We start from the raw sequence: 17,652 nt of genomic DNA on the forward strand, positions 1-17,652 counted from the left end.
TCGAAAGAAAAGTGACATGTGTACGCACATTCGATCGATATGCAGCCAGTTCCTGCGATCATTCCTCCCAAAAGCAGCACGCCCATGTGGGTGTTGACTAGCTGCGTCATCCCTCCATCAGCGCAGCATGTAAACAACAGGAAGTCTTCTCCCCCGTACTTTCCGCGCCATGCTGTTAAAGAATATTCGTTGTGTGTGCATTCCTTTTGAAATAAATAATCGTTGTGTGTGCATTCCTGACAGATATAGTTATAGAAGATAGATAGATAGATAGATAGATAGATATGTGATGTTCATTGTTCATCACGCCTCGTTTTGGTATGCTCTTTTAATCCAGCCCATTATGATAATGTTGTGTTCATTTTTATCGTGTGAATAGCCAGAACGGGAGAGTGTGTACGGTGGTACAATCTTTTTCTTGCGATTGTTTGGACGGGAGTACATCGGACGTCGCAAGTAAATTGTACATATGTGTACGCGCAGATCGGTCGTATGTTTCGGACGGCCGAACGTGTATTCGGTCGATCGAACGGTCGCAAGAAAAATGAAATTGTACATATGTGTACCCAGCTTTACCCTACAGTAAGCATCAGAATAGGGAGGAGCTTTAAGGTCAGGTACAATGACTGCTGTAATATAAGACATGAAGGAGGGATGCACAAACCACCCCATATCACTGCACATTGCCACTTACTGCATTGGTAATAATCGCATATCCTCCAACATATGCGATTAGCAATGGAAAGGACCGCACTTGTGATATGCATACCTCCCAACATGACCCTGTCCAGGAGGGATACAATGCTCTGCTTTTGGACTTCCCTTTTAATGTATCATTTTCATCACCTGTTTTGAACAGGTTAATGGATAAGAAAGGTGCTTCACCACAGGTGATGGCAATCATACATTAAGAGGGAAGTCCTGGAATAGAGCGTTGTGTCCTCCTGGAAAGGGTCATGTTGGGAGGTATGGATTCGGGCTGTCCTTTGCAAAGTGGCTCCAGAGCTGGACATACTTACCTGTAGGTTCTAATGCAGGCCAGTTCTCTTCTCCATGTATAACATACCCTCCAACATTTGAATGTTAAAAATCGGTACACATTCGCAAAGGGGCGTGGCCAATGGTAAAGGGGGTGTGTCCATTGGTGTCCACTCCTTTCCGAATGCGTACTGGACATTTTTATACTTATATATATATATATATATATATATATATATATATATCAGCAACAAACTTAGCACCAGCCAAACCGGGGCAGCGGCAGCAGTGACCAATGAGCCAATCAGAAAAAAAAACCACACAATGGAGGTAACACCTTCCTTGATTTAGTAAATTCAGCCTAATTATCCTGAAAGATGGGAAATTTATGAATATGCAACACCAGATTACAGGGTTTACAGTAGGCTAACCAAAACGCTTTCCTGCCGAAATTGTTGAGACATTAAACATCACACGGGGCCGGGCTCATGGTAAGTACATTATGGGTCACGCTCTATAACTAAAAAAAAAACAAGTAGCCCGCTTCAGCGTTTATATTTAATACCTTGCCTTGCAACAGCTCCATATATGCCTGCCAACACCAGATACACCCATGCCGTGGATTTGCCCTCAGAAACAGTAGTGCGGGAGAGTCCGCCGGCTGCGTGATGTCATGACGCCGATGCACGCTGCCGGGATCCGCTGCAATGCACCCCTGGGAACGGAGAGGGTGCCGTAGTGGAGACAGTTTTTCTGCAGAATTAATGACCATTGCGTTCTGCACCGTGCACAATAAATGGAGAGGTCTGAATTTTTCAAAAATCGGTACAATCGGTACACTCCGATTTAGCCGGTACAGACTGTTAAAAAACGGTACTGTACCGGCTAAATCGGTACAGTTGGAGGGTATGGTATAATACATTAGGGTACCTGTGAAAGCAAATTATACTCACCATCCAACCCGGTGTAAATCGCGTCCCCTTCAGTCCATGTAGGCATCCATGGATTCAAATACCAAACCGACAGTCCCAGTACCTTAGTATGATGTCATACACCTGGTCCTCCCCCAGTCGGGGGAACTCCGTGGCTGATTGGCTATTCACGGCTCCATAGAAGTCCATGTTAAAGTTTAACATTGGCTTCTATGGAGTTGCGCATAAAAAATCATCAGGTCCAGGCATCAGTCCTGGCAGGGAGTTGCCGTGGCGGGGGAGGAACCCCCAATCCCTCAGGGTTCCGGCCCGGGCTGACTAGTCAGGGGTTAATGCTTTGGCTAGGGGAACTTATATAAAAGATTCCCCCAGCTGTGGCATTACCCTGCTGGCTGTTTGGCCCAGAGCTGGTTTTCAAAAAAGCGGGACCCCGACCTGGCCCATGAGCCTGGTGCTGGTTATAGAAATATTAGAGGATCCCAGTTTTTTGCTCCCCTGTATTTCTACACCCAGGACAGGCTCAATGAACCCGGGCCTGGTTATAGCTGGGCGGGGATACCCCACGCCATTTTTTATTTATTAATTTTTTCTATTTTATCTGACTGATAAACTTGAAATCTTTTGTTCGTCCTGGACAAAAGATTTCAGTCGAATGCACAATTTCACCAAAGATTTATCGTAAGTTCCGATGCTCGTTCCTATTGATCTTTTGATAAATCTTATGATCTTCCATGTAGCAAGGAAAATCAAAAGATTTTGCAAAAGATCGCACATCCAAGCACGATCCGCCGATTTCTGACCGATTTGAGGTAAAAATCGATAATATCGGCCGATTGGAAAAAAATGATTCTAGTGTGTGTGGGCACCTTATCATGAAAAGAGAATAAAGCCAGAGAGAGTATCAGGGAGAGAGAGAGAGACAGGGGTGGAGGAAGCACACCTGACACACCTGTCTACAGCGCAGAAGCACAGACACAGGTCTCTGATAGGGAAGGGGACTTAATGGCATTATTCCTTGCAGTTGGCAGTTACAATATTTCCCTTTCCCTTTAAATACTGTAGATCCTTTCTACTTCTTGAGCAATTCCTTCTGTAATGCCAATCCTACCACCAGCAGGAAGTGCGAGGTATCACATGCGATACCCCGCCAACTCACCCGGCAGCTGGACCACATCAGTGGCAAACAAAGGATTTCTAGTGGGGGGTTTCCACATGCAGTCCACAGCCTCCCACTCTGCAGAACACTGGAGCAAGAAGAAGTCTGGAGGAGCTGTAGAAGAACCTAGTAATGACACTGGACAAAGTGCTCATTGATCTTGAGCAATTGCAACTTGAGTTATAGGTGAAATGTGTTACATAGAGAGCATATGATGTGGAAGGGGGTGTGTATTGTTTTGTTTAATTAAAAAGTGGTTACAGAGTAAGATGTACATTGATAGTGTGGAGGGTACAGTGACATTTGTGGGTGTGGGGGGTGTGTGTTGTTGAGGTGTGTGTGTGGGTGTGTGTGCAATAGTATAGTAGGGTGTTTTTGAGTCAGCGGCTCCCCACTGGCGGAGGTCACGACACAGGAAAACAGGAGGCTGGGTAGTGATAGGGGTGTGTGGACATAAGGGGGACTAAAGAGGAGGGTGGGGGACACTGTGCAGCTTCTGCCAGTGGGTGAGGGTCCAGCGTGGCAGTACAGGAGTACAGGATGGTGGCCCTTAGTTAGTGTCTCCTCCTACTGGGTGGGAGTTAGGGTGCATGAGAGCAGGAGGCTGGGCTATGAGGCATGATAGGGGCATGTGGGCAAAACAGCGTCAGCGACTCCCCTGTGGTGGAAGTTACGGTTCAGGAGAGCAGGAAGCTGGGTAGTGATAGGGGTGTGTGGGCATACGGGGGACTAAAGAGGTGGGTGGGGGACACTGTGCAGCTTCTGCCAGTGGGTGAGGGTCCAGCGTGGCAGCACAGGAGTACAGGACGGTGCCCCTGAGTCAGTGTCTCCTCCTACTGGATGGGAGTTAGGGTGCATGAGAGCAGGAGGCTGGGCGGTAAAGCATGATAGGGGAATGTGGGCAACACAGGGTGAGCGGGTCCCCACTGGCGGAAGTTACAGGGCAGGAGAACAGGAGGCAGGGCAGTGATAGAGGTGTGTGGGCATGAGGGGTAGTAAAGGTTTTTGGCTGTTGCTGAGTAGGGATAGGCATTGGTGCAGACGCCATCGATGGTTGGCATTAATGGCCACTTTGCACCCTGCCATCGATAATAGTAACATATTACTTGGATAACCATCGATTGTTGTAGCTATCGATGGTCATCCATTATATCTGACTGAATAGGCCGTGGGTCAATCAGAACTTGGTGGCGGTACTTCCGGGTGTGAGGGGCGGAGCTATGCTCCGTGTCCCGGCACCTTTAAAAAATTTGAAACTTGATTGGTTCTCCTTTGCCATCGATGTAGGGAAACCATCTGGTCCTCCCACATCGATGGCAAAAGTATTCAACATTGGCCATAAACCATTGATTATTTGATGGTCGATGGGCATCCCTAGAACTGGAGGAGGGTGGGGGACAGTATGCAGCTCCCGGCAGTGGGTGAGAGTCTCCTCCCACTGGGAGGGAGTGAGGGTGCATGAGAGCAGGAGGCTGTATAATAGTGGTATGTGGGCAAGACATTGATAAAAGTTGTGGCACTGGTGCAGAGGACCATGGGGACACTTCTGGCAGTGGGGGAACCTGCAGCGCAGCAGCCAGGGCAGGATTTTCCACCTAGGGGCGGCACCTGCTTGTGGAGATACAGGATCCCCCATTCTCATGGGGGTACGTGAAATGAGGAAGCGGGGTCGCGGGGGTCCGCTGGAGGGTGGAATTGCCGGAAGGGGGTCAGGGGGGTTTGCAAATTGCGGGAGGGGGGGTGTGCGGGGATCGGCGATTAGCGGGAGGGGGCGGGGCTCCGCAAATCGTGGGAGGGGGCGCGGGGGGGCTTGAATCGCGGGAAGGGGGTCCACAAATTGTGGGAGGGGGTTGTCGGGGTCAGTGAATTGCAGGAGGGGGGGGTGTGGAGGTCCGTGAATCGTGGGAGGGGCCTGGGGGGTGCCGTGAATGTAGGGAGGGGGGCGCGGTGGTCCGTGAATGTAGGGAGGGGGCATGAATCGCGGGAGGGGGGGTCGTGGGGGGCTGTGAATCGCAGGAGGGGGGTGCGGGGGTGCCGTGAATTGCGTGAGGGGGGCGTGAATCGCGGGAGGGGGGTCCACGAATCGCGGTAGGGGGTCTGCAAATTGCGGGAGGGGGCGCTGGAGGGGGGGTGTGAATCGCGGGGGGTCCACGAATCGCGGGAGGTGCCTAGGGGGTCCGCAAATCGCAGGAGGGGGTGCGACGGGGGGTTCCGTGAATCTCCTGAGGGGGCGGGGGTCCGCAAATCGAGGGGGGGGCTAGAATTGCGGGATGGGGGCTCGAATTGCGGGAGGGGGGTCGCAAATCGCAGGAGGGGGGTGCCGTGAATCGCGGGAGGGTGAGGGGGCGGTGGTCTGCAAATCATGGGAGGGGGGGTCGCGGGGGGCCCACGAATCGCGGGAGGGGGGTCACAGGGGTCCCGCGAATTGTGGGAGGGGGGTTGCGGGGGTCCCGCAAACCTCGGGAGGGGGGGTCGCGGGGGTCCTTCGAATCTTGTGAGGGGGGGTCGCAGGGGTCCCACGAATCGCAGGAGGGAGGGGTCGCGGGGGTCCTGCGAATCTCAGGCAGACCTGGGAGACTACAGGGTGATGGGCAGGGAGCAGGTACAGGGTGCTTCCCTGCCCATCTCCACTTCCGGGAGACAGAGAGTGAGCGGGCAGACCTGGGAGACTGCAGGGAGATGGGCAGGGAGCGGGTACAGGGTGCTTCCCTGCCCATCTCCACTTCCGGGAGACAGAGAGTGAGCGGGCAGACCTGGGAGACTGCAGGGTGATGGGCAGGGAGAGGGGACAGGGCTGCATGGCAGCGGCGGCGGTGATAGCGATCGCCAGGAGCTACACTAATGAGAGCGGCTCCCTCTGTATATGTCAGGTGAGACTGACATACTGTATTTGTGAAGGCAGGAAAAATCATTCGATGGTCGGTGTCCTCCTGCATCGGTGGCATGTGAGGAAAAATGGAGGTGGGGGGCAGGCATTTGTGTGGGCAGCGCTACATTGCTCGCTAAGCAGTGAATTGTTGATTACATATATGCCAGAGTTTTGAATTTATAAAGTATGTCAAAAATACAAAAAATATAATAAAAAATTCTTATTTTTATTATTCTAATCATTTTTATAGTCAAAACGCTGGAGTAAAAAGTCTATGGCAGGTGAGGCAGTGCCTCACCTGGCTAACTTTTCTGCACATCTCATCAAAACTCATCGAATCTCCAGCAGAATATACTGCTGCACATGTGTATAATGCTGGTATGTAGCCCATGGCTCATATATTGTGTGCATATCTGGCTCTGGTGCTTGCCAGGGACTCCTCCTCACCGCACGTTCCTGGTGCCCCCCTTCCGCATATGATACCCAGAGATAACTTGCTGTAGTACAGAATCAGTGCAGTATGTGTTTTGTTGTCTTTCTCCTCTGAGCCGCCATGATCTACTGTAGAAATCACAGCCGGCATGCCGTTCCAGAGACCATATTAAACTTTGCATACAGCACAGCCCCTCCCCGGGCAGACGGACCCACCCAATTACTGTATGGCATTAGCTAATAAATACAGGGAGAGTGGCACAATTGTGTAATCAACAACATGATCTGCCTCCGTACCCTGGCGCTGCTGCTGCTGCTGGCCCTGGTGCTCGGTGCGTATAAATCCCTTATTGTTGTGTTTCCTTTGTTCTGCGGTTTTATGACATTTAATTGAAGCCGGCTGTGATTAACCATTCGGCCGCAGGATTTCTAAATGACGCTGTTGTTCATAGTCACTGACGCTGGTGTCTAAATAGCGTCACCATCAAACGGCGTAGTCCACCATTGGACGGAAGGACGCAGCTACTGTCCTCACACGACAGGATCACATCTTATAGGAACACAGAAGACTCAGAAAAAGCCAGAAGATCCTCATGTCCCCCTTTGTCACCTACTCAACTTGAAACCATTCATTTTATTTAAAAGTTTTTATAATGTAAAAAAGTATATATATATTGTTGCTAATTAAATGTTTTCACCTATGTTATGGTGCTTCTGTCTGCTACAGTATATCTGATGGCAATGTGTGGCAAGCAACCTCTAACCTGTCATTCCAATGTGAATGGAGAGGTAGTATCTTACCAGAGATCGCTGTAAATACAGCCTGAAGCTGAGATACTCTTTAGAAACCTCTCCCCAATTCCCTTCTTTCCTTGTAGCTGTTAATCGTGGCGATAAGGAATCTTTATTTTCGGGTTTAGAGTGTTTTTCTTTTTTTTAATACAGTTGGAAGAGAGGTACATTAGTGAGAGATAAAGGGGGTTATTCTGTTTTATACGGAGAAACGTACGTACGGTCCGTCACACCGTGCGTTTTCTGTACGCTCACGGTGAGTGTAAGTCCGCCCACAGGACAGCCGCACACGGACGGTCACAGACACCGACAATGGGGAGTGGCGTACACTTGAGCGTACACCACCATGTACGGACGGATCTCCCTCTTAGCCACCGATACCTGGCGAACATCAGAGCGTGCGCCACAGTGCACGGACGGATCTCGTCCGTTTTCCCACCGACACTTTCCGTATATCTGAGCGTACGCCACATGCAAACATGTTCTAATATTGTTCAAAATAAGACTTTAGTGTGATAGGCAGATGTCGGGATCCTTTGTTAGAGATATGTGATTGCAATAATGTGCTTGGTGGCATCTGACATACAGAGTGTGATACATGAAGTTCATAGCAGATATGAAAGTGCATAATGTATGTTCTTGGGAAAAAAATATACAGATTGTGTGCAAAATAGTGGCCATGGCCTTAGGACATTGCTCCACCATTGCAAGTAGAAATTGAGTCCAAAAACATCCTTGTTGCTCTTAGATGTGGTTTAGGTGTCTTTTTCATAATAAAAAACTGGTATGTTTGTGTTACAGTGAAAAGGTTGACACATGTCGACTCCTGTGAATTGAGTGTCCTGCTTTTTAAAGTATACAGAAACACTTTCTGAATGGGTGAGATGGTTATAAAATAACTACCTTGACATATATAAGCAGGTCTTAGAATGAATCTTACCTAAAATTAAACCAACCTTTACATGTAGAGAAGTGTAGAAAGATAAGCTTCCAATGTGTTTGAGTGCTGTGTGTGGCTTGCAGGTAGTGAAATCATGGTTTGGACTTAATAGACTGCAGCATTGCTTATTACATTCAGGTGTATGTGTTTGACTAGTAATCAGCGTTAATTAGCAAACCCAGGCGCACGCTGGCATGCGGTATCTGTAGGGGTGGTCTGGAGCACTCTTTGGCGTCCGCCTGTTTTTGGGCCAAAATGCACGGTGCGTTCGCCGATCGAGGTGGTTGTGGCACCATACGTTTTGTGTGCCCACCCCTGTGTACGCCCATGTTCACGCCCAGTTTCCCTCATTATTCCGGCCGCTCCCATAAAAACGCACACATGCCGCCCACAATGACCGTGCTCTTGCGGACAGGTTTTTTCGCACGGAGAGACCCGTCCGGGAGCGGTGTGAGGTCGCCGCACATGCGCATTGCGAAAGATACGCATGCGCAGATATAAAAAAAAAACGATCCGCCCTTATACGGTCCCACCGTACCAAACAGAATAACCCCCAAAGTACCATCCAATCAGCTTCTGTCTTACCTGTTACAAGCGGTGTATAAAAAATTAGGAGCTGATTGATTGGTACATTATTTCTCACAATTGTATCTCTCTCTCCCTCTCTCTAAGCTTTGAAACCCCCTCTAAAAATGTTATTCTAATAATTAGTGAGTTTCCTTAAAATAACTTCTGCTCTCCTCTCTTTATGCTAAAACAGCAGAGCTGTAGATCGCTATATAAACACTGAAGCTGTGTACACATGGGGGAGATAGGGGCTGAAATCGCTGGAAATGTGGTAGCTGGTGACCATATTGCCAGTGATGGGAGTGTGCCCCGGCGATAAATCGCTGAGTGCGCGCTCCCGTTTTCTGCCCCATTCGAATCTCCTGCGACCAGCTGATTACCTCTGCGGCACCGCCGGCTGAGGTTCCTTTTCATCAGCGACCATCTCTGGTTGCTGAGCAATATATCTCCCCCGTGTGTACGGGGCTTTACATCTGTTATCTCACGTTCCGAGACTGCAGCTCAAGGGGGCAGCAAACGGAGTTTCTGAGTCAGCAGTGACTATAGCAAATCTCTATCAGTCCTAGATCAGCAGCCCCTTTTCTTGGGGACCCTTTGACAGACTGAGCCCAGCAGCCACTGCCTCCAAAAGGGTATGGATCATTGGATAGACACCACTAGGTCGATATGCATGTGCTTCAACATGGGGATATGTTGACAGGGTTATTAGGTCAACACAAGCATTAGGTCAACATGGGGTTTTTCACACTTTTTTGGCCTGAATGTCGACACCGTCAACACAGACACTAAAAAAGTGCACCACACAGATGTTTTATTTTTGGTACAAACTACAAATGATTGGGGGGGTAAAATCTTGGAGAGAGAAAAAGTAGCGAAAAATAAAATACCAGCCAATTTGCTTCTAACGGCCACATCACATGCTGTGTTTGAAAAGTTTCAGTTAGGAGCTAATAGAGCCCCTGCTCCCCCATTCCCCGCCGTATAAAACTATGAATTTTGCAGATCCGCAATTTGCGTCATTCGCATAATTTTAGCCCCTCCTCCCATCCAAGGACCCAAAAATAGATGCGGCTGCCTGTCATGGGGGCGGGCTTTGTGATGTCAGCCTCGCCCCGCCCCCAAAACGAAGCCTCTTCCAGACCCCTTTCACTCCTCTCCGGGCTTCTCCCGGAGAGGAGTTTGTAAAAGTCGGCAGGTACAGTATGTTTTGTATTGATGTAATAGACTTCATTAGTGTGTACAAGCAATATGTCTGCGAATGGCATTGGTCAGAGACATAGACCGTCGGCGGTGTAGGCCAGCCAAAGGCGGATTTTTCTAGAGATATATTGGTGCATTATGCTGTGTGTACCGGCCGTCCTTCCACTGCCTGTACACTCACTGCACAAGTCATGACTTGTGTACCCGGGTTCTCTCTGTCAGGGGGGTTATTTACTAAGGAGTTCTATTGAAAATGGGGTGTTGCCCATAGAAACCAATCAGAATCTGCTTATGATTTATTTAGCACCTTTCAGAAAATAAAAGAACTACCATCTTAGTAAATAAGCCCCAGGGAGTTAGGCTGCAGGTAAAACCCCAAACCTTTCCGCCAGTTAAAGCATTGACATTTTAAATTTCAGGCACAAACACTCACAGAAGTGTTGGGTAGACAAACCCCACTGTGTGCACCCCAATGAGCATGGATAACAGAAGGAAAACCGGAGACTTGTCTCAGTGGTGGGATGGAAGCACCCCCCCCCCCCCCCGTAAAATAAATACCCCTCTACTTTCCTGTGTTCCCAGTGCTCCTGGCTGGCTCCTGCTAATGAAAATGACCATCACAAAAAGGATTCCCCTAACTGCAGACCATTTTTGAGGATGCTAGAGGAGGCCGCCACCTCCTCCTCTAAGATCCTCATAAAAGTGTCTGCTGTAAGGGGGCAGACATATTTTGTGGGCTATTTTTTATTAGCAGAAGCCAGAAGGAGCGCCAGTACCACATACAAGTAGATCTGCAGGTCCCATGGCGGCGGCAAGCAGAAGAGTAGGGCAGTTTGGTCCCAGCAGCAGTGCAGCACCGGCGTCCACACTAACTCAGCACCTCCCCATGACCACAGGGTCTGCGGGGCTATTGTTACACCACTGGGTTTATCGCCAGTAGGGAAGCCAATCCCGGGGCATTTTTTTCAATCCCAGCATTCAGGATTGAAAAGTGCTCAATCCTGGGATTCCTGGGATACCTGGGAGTGAGTTTGTCAATATAATGACGGGAGCCGGGCAGAGCATGTCCAAGAGCTGGTCGGAGTGTAGGCCAGGAGCTGGACTGAGCGTTGGCCATGAGCTGGGCGGAGCGTTGGCCAGTGTTTATGACAGGAGCCAGTCGGTGCATTGACCAGGTAGAGTGTTGCCCATGAGCCCTGCGGTGCTTAGGCCGGGAGATGGACGGCGTGTTAACCGGGAGCTGGACTGATTGTTAGCCATGAGCCAGGCGGAGCATTGGCCAGTGTGTATGGCATTAGCCAGTCGGTGCATTGGCCAGGAGACAGGAAGAGTGTTGCCAGTGAGCCATGAGGTGCTTAGCCAGGAGATGGACGGCGCGTTGGCCGGGAGCTGGACTGAGCGTTGGCCATGAGCCAGGCGGAGCGTTGGCCAGTGTGTATGACAGGAGCCAGTCAGTGCATTGGCCAGGAGCCAGGTAGAGTGTTGCCCGTGAACCATGCAGTGCTTAGGCCGGTAAATGGACGGTGCGTTGGCCGGGAGTTGGGGTTGAGCTGCAGTCGGGCTGCACAGCATAACCTTTGACATTGTGTTATTCTGTGCCCTGCCGCAGAGCTGCCCAACCCAGGTCAGGAGCAACCGGGCAGCATCTGAAAGGGTGATAAGCGCTGCCCGGCATTAGATTTGCGCATGCTAATCCCGGAAGTTTCAATCACGGGATTCAAATCCCAGTGATTTTAGGGCTAAATCCCCGGGATCACGCCGATTTATTTTTGTAAGTAAAGCAAAAAAGCAAGCAACATCATGCTGCACTGCAGGGGGGCAGATGTACTGTTTGGTTCTTCACTGCCACTGGAAAATCAGAAGCAAGGGAGAGATCTTTTACTTGAAGCAAAAGAGTAATTATCTAAGATTCGAAATGGTACATGCTGATCTCAAATGATTCCATAGACTCATCCTAAATGTCTACAGATTTGAGACACAGTAAGAGTGCAAGGACTCTGTTCTAGGTAAAGCTGTTGTTGTGGGGGAAGTATTTCTCCAATGTAGATCATGATTCCTGCGTGTAACCCTAATGAGAATAGTCAACTGTATCCTTTTCTCTCCAGCAGGCAGCAGGGAGGATTCCAGTTTCTCACTATGGACTTGTGGGAATCAACAAGGCTTTTGCCGCCGCTACTGTTTTACCCATGAGAATTTTGTAGGTGCGTTCGGCTGTCCTCGTAAATTCAGGTAATGCAATCCCGTCCTGGCCTGGCTTCAGTCTAACACTACTTGTACAAGCAGAGACTGGTTCGCATAAAAGCGAATGTGGCCGCTTCCAGGGATTATTTTGTGCCGCAGGGAAGATCTCTCTGAGCGATTCTAAGGCAGCTGGGATTATGAGTGTAACTGGACTGTCTCATGGGTGTGTAGTTTGCTATGTACAGCGCTGCTGACACCTTGTGGCACCTCATAAATAAACGTACTACTATCCCGAGTCATGCATAGCTAATCCTACTTCAGTCATGCTGTATCACTTATATGGGGAGGTCCAAATGTCTACTTCTCCAAGCAGGGGCGGATCCAGGATAAAATGACAGGGGGGCACCATGATAAAAAAGGGTTTGGGTGGGGGAGGGGCGGTGTTAGTGGTGCCAGTGTACATGCTAAGAGAGCGGCAGGAGAGGGTGGGAATGGAATTAAAAATAGGTCCTGGTATTTAAAGTACGCAGGCCCACCATGGCGACAAAAGTGAAGGATGTAGTTGTGTGCGCGCCAAAGGCGCACTCCAGAAAAGGGTGTGTGGCCACTCAACAGGGGGCGTGTCAACACCATATACAACTTCTACACATTATGCAACAAAATACTAGACCCCATTATACTTGCCCCTTAAACATGATGCCAAATGGAATGAGCCAAAATTGACATAATGCCACATGGATTGAGGCAAAATTCAAATAATGCCACATGGATTGTGTCAAAATTCACATAATGCCACATGGATTGAGCAAAATTTACATAATTAAGGCCCCCATACACTATGCGATTTTGGGACGATTTCATTCGATTTCGGCACTTTTGTGCCGATAATCAGGTGAAATCGGCCCAAAATCGTAGGTGTGTGATATCTGATCCGATCCGATGCGCGGTCCCGTGCGCATCGGACCGGATCAGGGAGGTCGGACGGTCTGTACATACGATCACGTCCGACCTCTCTGTATGCATATGCCTGCCACCTGACAGGCATATGCATGCAGACACCGGGGGAGCAGTGGGGCGGGCAGTGGATCCCTGTGCGCCGGCGAGTGCTGCTGACTGACCTGGCCGGGCAGTGTACTTACACATAGCAGTAGCGGGGACGGGCAGCGCAGTGGCGGCTATTATATTTTTAAAATACTTGTCAAATGACCGGCCGCTCTCTGATTGGCTGAGAGCGGCCGGTCATTTGACAAATATTTTAAAAATCTAATAGCCGCCACTACGCGTCCCGTCCCCGCTGCTGCTATGTGTAAGTACACTGCCCGGCCAGGTCAGCAGCGCTCACCGCACCCGCCGCCCGCCCCCACCACCGCTGGCCGCCGCTGCCCACCACCGCCGCCGCCGCTGCCCGCCCCCACTACTCCTCACCGCCCTGCAGCTCCCCGGTTTTTTTTTTGCATGCGATTTATCCCATGTAAAAAATGGCACATCAAGTGCCAAATTGTATGTGAGCCTCCCGGGGAGCTGCCGGGCGGCTCGCAGGTAAATTGGGTCCGACTTGTCCCTAGGACAAGTCGGCCTAATGTATGGGGGCCTTTACACACACAGATTGAGCCAAAATTCACATAATGCCAAATGGATTGTGTCAAAATTCACATAATGCCACACGGATTGAGCCAAATGCATAAAATGCTATACGGATTGAGCCAAAATTCACATAATGCCACATGGATTGAGCCAAAATTCACATAATGCTACACGGATTGAGCCAAAATTTACATAATGCTACACGGATTGGGAAAAAATTCATATAATGCCACACGGATTGAGCCAAAATTCTCATAATGCCACATGGATTGAGCCAAAATTCACATAATGCCACACAGATTAAGCCAAAATTCACAATACACTTCATAAACAGGGACATTGTCCACCAAAGGTGCGCATTAAACATTTACACCATAATGTCCATTACACGTTAAGTTACACGCCATTATGTCCATTATGTGTAATGCCAAACACCATAATGCCTATTAAAAATTATGCTACATAAGTGCTGCTTCTCTACATGCTCATTGCCAAGGGTTCCATGCTCATTGCCATGTGGGATTACATGCTCATTGCCAAAGGGGAATACATGCTCATGGTAAATGGGGGACAGACGCCAGGCAGAAGTGATAGACACTGAAAGTGGCAGAGCCTGGCTGTATTCAGAGCACTGCAGGTCCCGGCTATTTGAAATAATACACCTTTCACACCAGAAAATGCATTCCCAGGTTGGCCCCTTTTACACCAGCCTAGTCCCTGCATTTTCTGGTGTGAGGGGGAGAGAAAACTACCCCTCCCCTTTTAACCAGTTATCTCATTTAACCGGCTATATCTTCGGAACCAACTGACCCATTTACATGAGACAAGTATTATATTGAAGAACTGACCCATTTACATGAGACAAGTATTATATTGAAGAACTTTTGAGTGGGCTTTGAGTGATTTTGGTCCAGTGAAACTGGAACGTTTGGTTCCAGAGTAATCTGCCCTCAAAATCATGAACAGCCATGAAATTACATTTCAAAAATAAAAAAATGGGTTTACATGCAATATCTCTGGAAGCGATTGACCGATTTGGACGAGCCTGGTATCATTTTGAAGGCCCAGCAATTTGGAATTGAATGATATCAACCACAAGCTTCTGTGATGCCAGTGCGGGAACTGGCAGCCGTCGGAACCGGGTGGGGGTCGGAATTGACGGGTCCCATATTATCCTATGGGGAAAAAACGTTACAGGTTTGCCAGGCGATATCTCCGGTTCCCGGGGGGCTAGAGACACGGAGCTGGGCTCGTTGGAAAGCCATGGTCCTCAGCTATAAAATAAATGACAGGGGGGGCACGTGCCCGGGTGCCCCCCCCCCCCCTGAATCCGCCACTGTCTCCAAGGAATCTCTCCCACCCCCCTCTTTAGTAACCACCTCAGCGCAAGAAACATAACCTTATTAGGTGCCTCCATATCCCAGGTTAATTGTTCCCAGCTTTCTTCCTAGGAAGAGCCCCCTCAGTCTCCGTGTCCTGGATCCTTCTCACCTGTCATTGCTCCCAGCCTCCTGGCTCCGTGTCCTGGGCTCCTTATCATATGTTACTGCTCGCAGCCTCCTTCCTAGGATAGGTCCTCTCAGCCTCTGTGTCCCAGGCTCCTTCTCACCTGTCATTGCTCCTTGCCTCCTTCCTAGGACTGGCCCTCTCAGCCTCTGTGTCCTGGGCTCCTTATCATATGTTACTGCTCGCAGCCTCCTTCCTAGGATAGAACCTCTCAACCTCCATGTCCTGGGCTCCTTCTCCCCTTTCATTATTTCCATCCCCCTTCCTAGGACTGGCCCTCTGAGCCTATGTGTCCCAGGCTCCTTCTCACCTGTCATTGCTCCCAAGCCTCCTTCATAGGACAAGTCCACTCAGCCTTTTTGTCCTGGGATCCTTCTCACCTGTCATTGCTCCAATGACAGGTGGAGAAATTGTTTTGCCATCAGTTACATCCTTCCTAGAACAGGCCCTCTCAGCCTCCATGTCCCAGGCTCCTTCTCCCCTTTCATTACTTCCAGCCCCCTTCCTAGGACTGGCCCTCTGAGCCTCTGTGTCAAGGTATGATTCTCACCTGTCATTGCTCCCAGCCTCCATTCTAGAACGGATCCTCTCAGCATTCGTGTCCCAGGCTCCTTCTCACCTGTCATTACTTCCAGACTCCTTCCTAGGACAGGCTTCTCAGCCTCTGTGTCCCGGGCTTCTTCTCATCTGTCATTGCTCCCAGGCTCCTATCTAGAATGGGTCCTCTCAGCATTCGTGTCCCAGGCTCCTTCTCACTTGTCATTGCTCCCAGCCTCCTTCCTAGGGAAGGTCATCTCAGTCTTCATGTCCTGGGCTAGCTCTCCCCTGTCATAGCTCTCAGCCTTTGTCCTTGGATGGGCCGTCTCAGCCTCTGTGCCCCCTTCTCACCTGTTACTGCTCCCAGCCTCCTTCCTAGGACAGGTTCTCTCTGCATTGGTGTCCTAGGCTACTTCTCCTAGCATCTTTCCTAGTACTGGACATCTCAGCCTCTGTGCCCCAGGCTCCTTCTCACCTGTCATTGCTCCCAGCCTCCTTTCTAGAACAGAGCCCTCTCAGCCTCCATGTCCCAGCTCCATCTCACCTGTTATTGCTCTCGGTCATAATGTCTGGGGCTTCATCTCCATTACTGGGACTATACGCAAATGGAGATACCCATCCGGCTATTTACAGAGCTGGACTACAACTCCCAGCAGCTCCTGTGGTACTAAGCGATGCGCAACCAAGCTGTAACAGCAGCTTAGCTGTACCTGAAGCCTGACTCCATCAATTCTGTCTCATAATTTAGTGATTAAAAACACTTCTGGGCCCCTGAAGCGTCATTGGTTACACAGTATATCCGCCCCTGGAGGGAGGGCCTTGCACTTTATGTGGCAAACACTAAAGCAGGTGGAGAAATGGTTTTGCCATCAGTTACATCTGCATCATTCCAAGACTGAAAATTCCTAAACTACAACATCAGTGAGAAAGCAGCCAATCAGGTTAAGACATGAGATGAGAGAAAAAAACAACGTAAAAAAAGAAAAAATGTGGTATATATATATATATATATATATATATATATATATATATATATATATATATATATATATATATATATATATGTATAATATAGGGTAGGATGTGAGATGAGATAATGACTGTGACTGGTGCTGAGGAAAGTAACGTAACTCTCTGCTGTTCTAGGTGCTGTATTCCTGGGACCTAATGCCACATCAGTAAGCAGAATATTCCAGACATCCCCGGAAGACGCACAGACCATGGGATAACTTTGTGTTCCGGATTTACACAGATGAAGCATAATGACCTACAATCCCTCAGCAATGTGAATATTACACTGTACCAATGATAGTAAACATGCAATAAAATCTATTTCTTCATACGTACTGCTTCCAGTCTGTCGTGAGACAACACCATGAGCACGGTGGCATCAGATGTGTGGTGGTGGTGCGGGGGTTACGAGGCTGCCGGCTTCTCCACAGTGACAGGAGCTGGGTGCTGCTGTATTATAGTCTTCTGCAGCACCAGGCTCCTGTCATTGAGGAGGAGCCGGCAGTTCAAGCATTAGTCTACGGGGATGCTGGGCTCACTGGGCAGTTGAGCAGGGCTGTTGCAGGCTCCTGGGAGTCAGGTAGAGAATGCTGTGCATTACAACCAATTAGAGCAGCCAGGCAGCATTCTCTGAATGGTTTCCAACATGCTGATTGGTGAATGCCTGAAACTATCCTCCATTTAGAGTGCAGCATTCTCTACCTGCCCCCCAGCCTGCAGCCAGACTGTGAATGGTTTCCAGCATGGCTGGAGCTATCCACCAAGCAGAGTGTAGCATTCTCTACTTGCCTCTGAGCCAGCCGCCACACTCTGAATGGCTGTTAGCATGCTGATTGGTGGGTGGCTGGAACTAACCACCAATCAGTACTCTTAACTGTCTTAAGGTACGCAGGATAAGAAGTCAATAAGGTTCAAACTACAGAGCCACGTTGAGCGGTGTTTGATCATGTTATAGCTACAGGACCTT

The 17,652-nt window shown here is 49.4% G+C and overlaps 1 long non-coding RNA gene across 1 annotated transcript; it reads left to right on the top strand.

Moving 5' to 3' along the window:
• Positions 1-6,515: 6,515 nt before the first annotated feature.
• Positions 6,516-16,990, top strand: LOC146059261 (uncharacterized). Its single transcript, XR_014470208.1, has 3 exons — positions 6,516-6,699; positions 11,975-12,095; positions 16,821-16,990. It is a non-coding gene; the product is annotated as an uncharacterized LOC146059261 (long non-coding RNA).
• The last annotated feature ends 662 nt before the right edge of the window (positions 16,991-17,652 follow it).

Source organism: Crinia signifera, chromosome 2 (genome assembly GCF_055691185.1).
Source record: "Crinia signifera chromosome 2, ASM5569118v1, whole genome shotgun sequence".
Classification (NCBI taxonomy): Eukaryota; Metazoa; Chordata; class Amphibia; order Anura; family Myobatrachidae; genus Crinia; species Crinia signifera.